Source organism: Nannospalax galili, unplaced genomic scaffold, assembly GCF_000622305.1.
Source record: "Nannospalax galili isolate Female #2095 unplaced genomic scaffold, S.galili_v1.0 scaffold792, whole genome shotgun sequence".
Taxonomy (NCBI): domain Eukaryota; kingdom Metazoa; phylum Chordata; class Mammalia; order Rodentia; family Spalacidae; genus Nannospalax; species Nannospalax galili.
The window spans coordinates 1,359,648-1,368,493 of record NW_008331036.1 but is presented as its reverse complement, the minus strand read 5'-3'; positions in this window follow the sequence as shown (position 1 = coordinate 1,368,493).

Sequence of the window (8,846 nt, the reverse complement as noted above, 5' to 3'; positions counted from 1 at the left end):
GAGAGAGAGAGAGAGAGAGAGAGAGAGAGAGAGAGAGAGAGACACTTTGGTGGCTATTACATATAATGTAGTCCCTAAGGTTTATTTTTCCCCAAATGAGACTATACTTTATATCCTAACTCTTTGAAAAACCCAGAAACTTGAATCTCTAACCAATCAGCCACATTCTGAGTAACACAGTGATCTAATTGCAGATGCTTACAAATTGAAGGAATGCTTCTTTCATATAAAACTAGGTCAGTGGCTATTCAACTATGAACAACAAAGATTCTTCTTAAAAATATAAATTTTTGTACTACAGAAATGAAATGTCGGGTAATATACAAATGTCAACATAATCTGAGCTTTAATTCTGGTTTTGGTTGTAGTATTGACATTAATACTATTAACATTATTACACATTGATATCTAGTTTTAACTTCTCACAAAGTTCTCTATTTTGCATGGCACCACGTTAATTCTGAAATCTAAGAAACATCTTAGAATATTTTTTTTAAATCACCAGTTATAAGAAAAATAATATAAGAAATTGATCCCAAGGCTTGCCTAACCCCTCATCCTTTTGCTGTCCTTCTGGCCTGTCTTCGTCTTCCTTTACCTTCCAGAATTAGCATAATCTACTTTTTAGTTGTTATGAGAATTGGAGAAATTCTTTTTTCTTTTCTGGAATCAATCCTTCTTTTGCCAGAGTCTCAGAAGTTTTTATGATAATTGTTCCTATGACTTCTTTCAGATAAAGTATCTCTTAATTCAGCAGGATGTAGATGGGTCTAAAAGTGGCAGAAAGTATTGTGCCCCTGACTTAACTTTTTGTGGACAGATTTTGGAGTTTCCTTTTCTAATATTGTGTGGATGGCCTTTCATTCCTGTCCCTTATCGCACTGTTTCATAGCTTTCCCACAAATGTCTTCCCTGCACTTTGAAAATAACGAATGAGAGCTCATGAGAAGCAGGTAAACACAAATCCAACATGAGAAGCTGAGCTCATGAGAAGCAGGTAAACACAAATCCAACATGAGAAGCTGAGCTCATGAGAAGCAGGTAAACACAAATCCAACAGAGGTAAATAATAGTGAAGGGGTGTATTCTGGACAAATGTATTTTCATCTAGAAGTTTAGTTCTGAGGTTTTTCCTCCCATTTTTGAATTCCATTTTTTATACTACAAATAGAATCTGTTGTACTATTAGTTTTCAATTACAGATGACATGAATTTAGTGTCTTAGTGTGTCAGGTTGAAAGTTGAACCTCATATGGCTTAGAAAATAGCTACTGTCACTTTCTTTACTGATGAGGCACCCAGTCTTGTGCCAGTTAAATCTTGCCTAATGTCACACAGTTAATTAACAATGAGCTCAGATTCGATTCAACGTGTTGAACCTGCAGAGTGTCTGCTATTAACTGCTGCCCTTTGGCAATCAATGACTTCCCAAGACAACAATAAAGCTAATGGCATGGAAATCATACCAAGACTTTATGGCTTCCATTGTTTGATGAATTCTTGTTCGACTTTCTGAATTTGTAGTTTGATCATTATTTATTGTACAGTTACTTGATTCTTTTTCTTTGAAAATAAGAATAATTTTGTGGACTTTTAATGCTACTCAAAGGTCTCTGAAAATCTTTGGCTGGGAAATTGTCCTTATAGTCTCTTGACTTCCTTCCTTTGAAGCTAAGCACTTAAGCTATTTAGTTAGTTAAGAAAATTGCTGGTAGGTACTCTAAAATGTAATGCTCTGAAATAACTAATGTACTTGGTTTTATCCCATCTAATTCATTAAAAGTATCTGGTTGCCTATCAGTAAAGAAGGAAGCGATTGACAAATAAATTCCAAATGAATGAACTGACTCAGAGTTACTCAAGGAGACAATTTTGGTGTGTATCTGAGCAGGTCTGGCACTAGCAAGGCTAAGCTCTTGGATGAACCAGAACAAAGCATTACTCATTGATTGCCTTTGAGTGGACTGTACAGCTGTGTCCACAGCGATGCTCATAAGCACTTTATTGGCAGTGCTCATGCTCCATCTTCACTCCATCTTATGTGCTTTTGCCCTATTGATTTGATCCACCTTTCTCAGTCTGCTAAGAAACCTACTCAGTTCCAAAAGTCTTGTACAAAACTGGAAACATTAAAAATATTTAGCAATTGGTACAGTGTATGTCATAACCAGTCAAGAGAACTGGTGGTCATTTGAAAGCAACCTATACAGCTGTAATGCTGCTTGTTTTTATTTTATGTGTATGAGTGTTTTTCAGGCATGTATGTAAGTCTTCCCATGCATACAATGCACAGAAGTCAGGAGACAGAGTTGGAGCCCCTGGAACTGGAGTTAAGATGGTTGCTGGCCACTATGTAGATGTTGGGCACTGAACGTGGGTCCTCTGCAAGAGCAGCCAGTCCTCTTAACCACTGAGCTATTGCTCCAGCTCCTATAAACACATTTTTTTGTTATTTGTTTTTATAAAAAGCCATCTTAGAAAAATTCCTGGAAATTTGTCAGAATCTGTGCAACCAAAATGATTTCAGCAATTCTCAAAGGTAAGCCAGAGTTCATCCAGCTGCAGCTTCTTCTATTGATCACAATAATCCACCCCACCCAGAACTTTCCCCATGAAAGGAATCTTCTTGGCATGGCCATCTGGATCATATTATGCTAATCAGAGTACACAGACCATGCAAGGTGATGACACTGTTTCCATGGCAGCATGGCCACACTCCTTGGATACACTCCCCACCTTTCTTTTATGTCTTCCTTTATTTCATCTCTGATGAATGAATGCTTGATATTTCTAGTGACATTAGAAACTAAGGCTGCAGTCAATTCTTTTCTCTTCAAATGATGCACACCTCTGAAACTTCTAGCCCCACTTATATAAAAGGACAGAGGGGATTAACTTAAAACCAAAAGCCTTTCTGCCAGCAAGGAATTATGAAAAGGAGAAGCTTCAGATCCAGGTTGGACGCACCAAGTTACAAACCGCTGGCCCCTCATGGAGGTTACAGCTTTTCCCTGTGTTTGATTTCCAGGAAATTGTACCTAGATGCCCCCATATTTCTTTATGTTTATATGAATACAAGGCTCTGGTCACTAATATAGGACTGTGAACGTGAAAGTATGAACTCCTTGGAAAGGGAAAAGTGACAACTTGGCCATTCAAACTGTCCTTTATGGTATTTCTTATCGAAAGCCTCTAAAGCCTTGAGATTTTTGAATCCTTTATTCTTACTTACAACTCAGAGAAGTGATGAAAGCTAACCTTGCCACTGTGAAATTTGTTAATAAATTGACGTTCTTATCCTTGATTCGATTTCTCCACTATAAAATTCAAGAGAAATAGAAAATAGCAAAAGGTCTTCTAGACTGGGAGATGGTTCAGTGGCTAAGAGTGCTTACTGTAGACCTGAGTTCTAATCTCCACCACCCATATAAAAGCTATGTGTGCCTACAACCTCAGAGTTGAGGGAAAGAGACAAGACAATCCCAGGATCTCTCTGGTCACCCTGGCCAAAAGGGGCAAGTTTCAGTTCAGTGAGAGACCTTGTCTTCAAAAGTCAGGTCGAGCACTAAAGAGGAAGACACCTGCAGTCCTCTGCTGCCATCCTCATGTGAAGAAAAGGCACACATACCCGCACAATCATCACATGCACACACACGAAAAGAAACATGACATCTGTCTTTCAAATTGTCACTTTTAAGGTATCCAATTAATTAGTTTGATCTTTGCTTTTTATCAAGATAAATCAATTCTGCTGCCATCCTCATGTGAAGAAAAGGCACACATACCCGCACAATCATCACATGCACAAAAAAAAAGAAACATGACATCTGTCTTTCAAATTGTCACTTTTAAGGTATCCAATTAATTAGTTTGATCTTTGCTTTTTATCAAGATAAATCAATAAATGTGTTCTCTCTCTCTCTCTCTCTCTCTCTCTCTCTCTCTCTCTCTCTCTCCTCTATCCTCTGTTAAGGAACAAGGGACAATGCATTTGGGATGATCTGGCATGTTCAGAAACATATTGGTTTAGAATCCAGTACACTATGCATGAACAGAAAAAAGTGGTTTAAATAATAAGTGACTTTTTTAATATTCCAAAGAAAGTAGAAACCAACAGCCTGGAGTTCTTGCAGATAGATGTTAAAGATGCAGATTCAGTTCCTTTAATTGCCTTATGCTGCCTTTGATCCCATGATCATAAAATGACTGTAACAACTCCAACCATCAAATACTTATTTTAGACAAAAAAGAATAAACTAGTGTAAAGAGTCAAAACTTGCTTCTAAGTCACTGCCATTCTTCTTTGACAAGAATTCTGAGTCTTACTGGCTTACTCATTATATGTGGCTACTGCCTAGTAGCAAATGAGAAGACTTTTATTGTCAGCATTTGTAAAGAGGAAGGTATTTGTAATAGGTGTCAAAAATAAGCCTCCTCACAACACTCATCCTTTATGTTTCCAACCAGCAAACAGACAGCTCTTGATGGATATAGTATGCTTCCTAGACCACACAGGTTGGAGGACAAAAGTATGAGTCACAAGAAGTCTCCCTGAGTGTTTATTTCTCTGTCTCCACTTGCTCTTGAAGGCCTATAGAAACCTTCATTGTCCCTCTGAAGTATTTCTGTAGTTTACAGAGGATGGGCTTACAAACTCAACTCTGAAACATGTGCCGCACCCGGCACCTCCCTCCCCTACTGCAATCACACTGAAATCAGAGGCCCAGCTGTCCATAGGTGTGAAAGAGCTACCAGCTACCCTTAACACCAGAATCCTGTCGCTCTCCCTCCTGTTGCCATTGGTAAGTATTTTCTCCAGCCACTCTCTGCAGGAGTATCTCACAGGACCCAAACCCACACTCAAGCAAATGGTGATTCCACAGTTTCCCTCTATGTCTATGACCCACAGATGGGTCAGCACCCTTCCTCACCTTCCACTTCCCACAGGTGTATCTTCCCTGACATGCTCATTTTTTTCTACAGTTTTGAATCAAAACATCCTCTCCTTTTCTAGCTTAGTCCAATCCATAAATTCCAGTGAAATTGCATTGTACTCAATTATGGGAACACAAGTGAGTCCTTCCACTATCAAAGAGACACTTTTTGTGTGACACTGTCCCTGGGGAGACATGAACAAATGTCTACTCACCCAAGATAAGGAACTGATGACAGACCAAAGTAAGAGTACCACTAAAGCCCAACTTGGTTAACCAATGAGTTTTATTGAGATTGCTTACAGGACAGTAGGTGAGGGGCCACTTACAGGAACAGAAATGACTCAAAGACCATTGCATCACCAAGAGCCCACCCTAGCATGGATGATGGGTCACAAAAGCTGGAAACCTGGAGCTCATTACACAACTTGTAGACAGCTCAACGGGTTGGAGAGTGTTTCTTAGAGGTTTTTTCTGCTTATGTTCTCTTAGGGAGAGAGGGGCCTAGTGAATCTGCTCAGTATCAGGGACTTCCTGAAGTCTTCGAGTTGTTTACTTCCTGAGCTTAAGGCGCATCCCTGCAAAATGGAATACTTTGTCTTGGAGGAAATTGTTATGCAGAACACTCCTTTCAATTCTTGAGAAATTTCTGTTGGACCAGTCTCCTATGGTTTGAGTTATAGTCATAGATGATTATTTTTTATTCTGAGAAGTACTCATAAGCTTCATGTTAACTTTGCCTAGATGACTTGACACTCCCTGATTTATCGAAATCAGGCACTTCCATAGCACTGCCAATCTGGCATGTTTAGGGCACATGAAGAGTATGATGGACCGGTTTCCATCTCAGATCCTCCCATGGCCATTCTAACTGGCTTTAGGATTCATATTCCAGGCTGTGTTTATCACAGTTCTCACCTTTTAACTCAATCATCCATTTAATGTAGTTGCATGCAATCTTGAAATCAAGAGACTAACAGAGCACAGGACATTCACCCAGAAAATCATTGTGTAGTTTTGTACCTGCTTATACTATTCTACATAAAGAGGGAATGTGGGGCCACTTACATTATCTTAATTTATTATTGTGTGTAGCGTATGGGTTTGAGTGTCGGTGTGCTGGTGTCACAGTGCTAGCATGGAGGTCAGAAGACAACTTCCAGAGTTGGTTCTCTCTTTCCACCTTGATTATGAAGAGTCTCTCTTGTTTCCACCAGGATGCACACTCTAAGTGAGCTGGGTCTGCCAGTTTCCAGGAAGTTCTCCTGCCTTCAACTCCCACGTCACATAGAGGCATGCTGGGATTGGAGTTGCATGCCATCACACTGGAATTCCTTAATGTGGGTTCCAAAGATTGAACTCAGGTCAGCAAACCTGCATTGCAAGCACTTTCAACCACTGAGTCAACTCTTCAGCCCCTTGTCTTAACTTTTGCAAATTTACTTCAGGCCAGTCCAGGTCATACTAGGGAGTCTTTTTGATAAAGAGAAACTACAGACTTAGTTGTTCTTCTGTCCCTGAAACTGGGTTTAGAATCCCAGACAGAATTTTCATTTGGTAGGGAATAAATGTCTGATAGCATGGGGTGGGGGGAGCAAAATCCAGGCTTCAGAGGCGAGACTAGGAGGTGAGCACTACAGCACAGTGGAGCACTCAGCACAGTGGAGCACTACTGCTACCTCCCTGCATTGGAGCTAAGAAGTAGCTGCTGAGGATCCATGTAAAACAATGTTATGGAGCTAGCACCAAATCCAGATGTGATAGTAGGAAGTAGAAGCACACAAGGAGCGAGCTGACCACAGCAGGGTAACAAGAGAAAGGAGCACAAGGTTTAGAAAGAACCCCATCTCCATCTACAATCTGGCTTCTCAGATTTCCTGGGAGAAGTTACTTGGGAAGAATTTATGCCTAAAATGAAAACAAAGGAGACAATAGTCAATAGTTTTGATGTCACCATAGCAGCAAATATTCCTGAAAAATCCAAGTGTCTCATTTCTGCATAGAATCACCTTCAGAAAGTTCAAAGACTATAAAAGGCCTGCTACAGTAGTCAGTAATGAGGTTTGAAGGGATGTGGGATTTATAGTTATGTTTTTTTTTTTTTAAAATAGCCCATTTTCGCTGGCCACGGTGGCACATACCTTTAGTCCCAACACTCAGGACACAAAGGTAGGCAAATCTCTGTGACACAGAGCTCAGCCTGGTCAATATAGCGATGGCTACAGGGAGACCCTGTATCAAAGAAAAAATAAATAAATAAATAAATAAATAAATAAATAAATAAATAAATAAATAAATAAAATAGCCCTGGGGTAGAGAGATGGCTCAGCAGCTAATTAAGAGTGATTGGTGCTCTTCCAGAGGACTAGTTTGATACCTAACACCCTCCTCAGGCAGCTCACAATCACCTGTTACTACAGCTCCAGGGGATCCAATGTTCTTTTCTATAGATACTCACATGTGCACAGAATCAAACACATACACATACAATAAAAATAAATTAAATAGCCATTTTTCAAATCAGAAGTTCTGAAATAAGTATAAGACGATATATAAGTATAAAAAAAAGTTCTGAGATATACACTATAGGCCAGGGGTGGTGGAATACACCTTTAGTCCCAGCACTCAGGAGGCAGAGACAGGCAAATCTCTGTGAGTTCAAGGCCAGCCTGGTCTACACAGTGAGTTCCAGGCCAGCTGGGGCAATAGCCCTCTCTCTAAAAGACCACAAGAAAAGGAAAGAAAAGGAAAGAAAATCACTACAGACTTTAAAGTGAGTTTAACACTGGATTATTGAGCTCCATTAAGTAACTGGGTTCCCAAGCCTGGTAGCAGATAAGGCTCATCAGGAGTCACACCATTGCTCCTCTTGCACCTGAGGCAAAGTCTTTCTTCTAAGAAATAACTCCTCTGTTTTGGGCAAGCAAGGCCTTGAGATGGTAACAGGGACTGGAGCTTTAGGAGAGATAATTCATTTCAGATGCATTATGTTATTTACTTCCAGAAAGTAGTTTAATTTTTTTTTCTTCACTCTATTGGGTCAAATCCTTATTAATAAAATGTGTGCTACTGGAAGGGAAAGACACCTTTGTTACTTAATGCATGAGCAGTCCTTTCTAGTTGGCCTGTGTAAAGGTCATGAAAAACTGGGAAAAAAATAATTCATGAGCAAAATGCATTTTTATGCTTACTGTTCTCTTCCCAAATTAAGTATTATGGTTGGAAATTTTGGGCGGTGGCTGAATTTGGAAAAAAGAGATCAAACTCTCCAGAGTTTGCTTTCATCATCAAAGGCTTCTTAAGCCTTTGGATGACTCCTTAGCCCCTTAGTGGGGAATACCCTTCCTTTGCACAGATAGTGCAGAATTTATTAAAGCATGGTTGGAATTCCTCTGTTTGAAGAAATGCCTTATGAGTCTTTTTTTTTCCAATTTTTTCAATATTCTATCTTGAAATGGTCAAAATACAATAGAAAAATATATTATCTACATCACAAACAAAGCTTTTTTATTTTGAACTCTAAATGATGGTGTTTTGGTGGGCTTGCTTTTTCTTCCTAAATCTCTTTATGAAAGATTCATTAATCTCTAGGATTTAAAGCAGAGAGGAAAATTGCAATAGTTTGTAAGAGATTTTGAAAAGCATCATCAGGTTGATTTCTCCTTAGGTTTGTCATAAGGACACTACTGTCCCTTTCATGGTGACATACTCACGTATCTGCTGGAAACCCAACGAGGGTCAAGAAAAGCAAAAGTCTTTAAATTATACACATAGTTTTCAATGGATGTGTCAGAAACTAAATTCTTTCTTTTTAATTTTAAATATGTACAGTTTTAACCTCTCACTGAAGTTAAAAATACACAATTGCAGCGTTTGTATTTCTAAGGTCTCAGCATCCAGTGTCCTGAACCC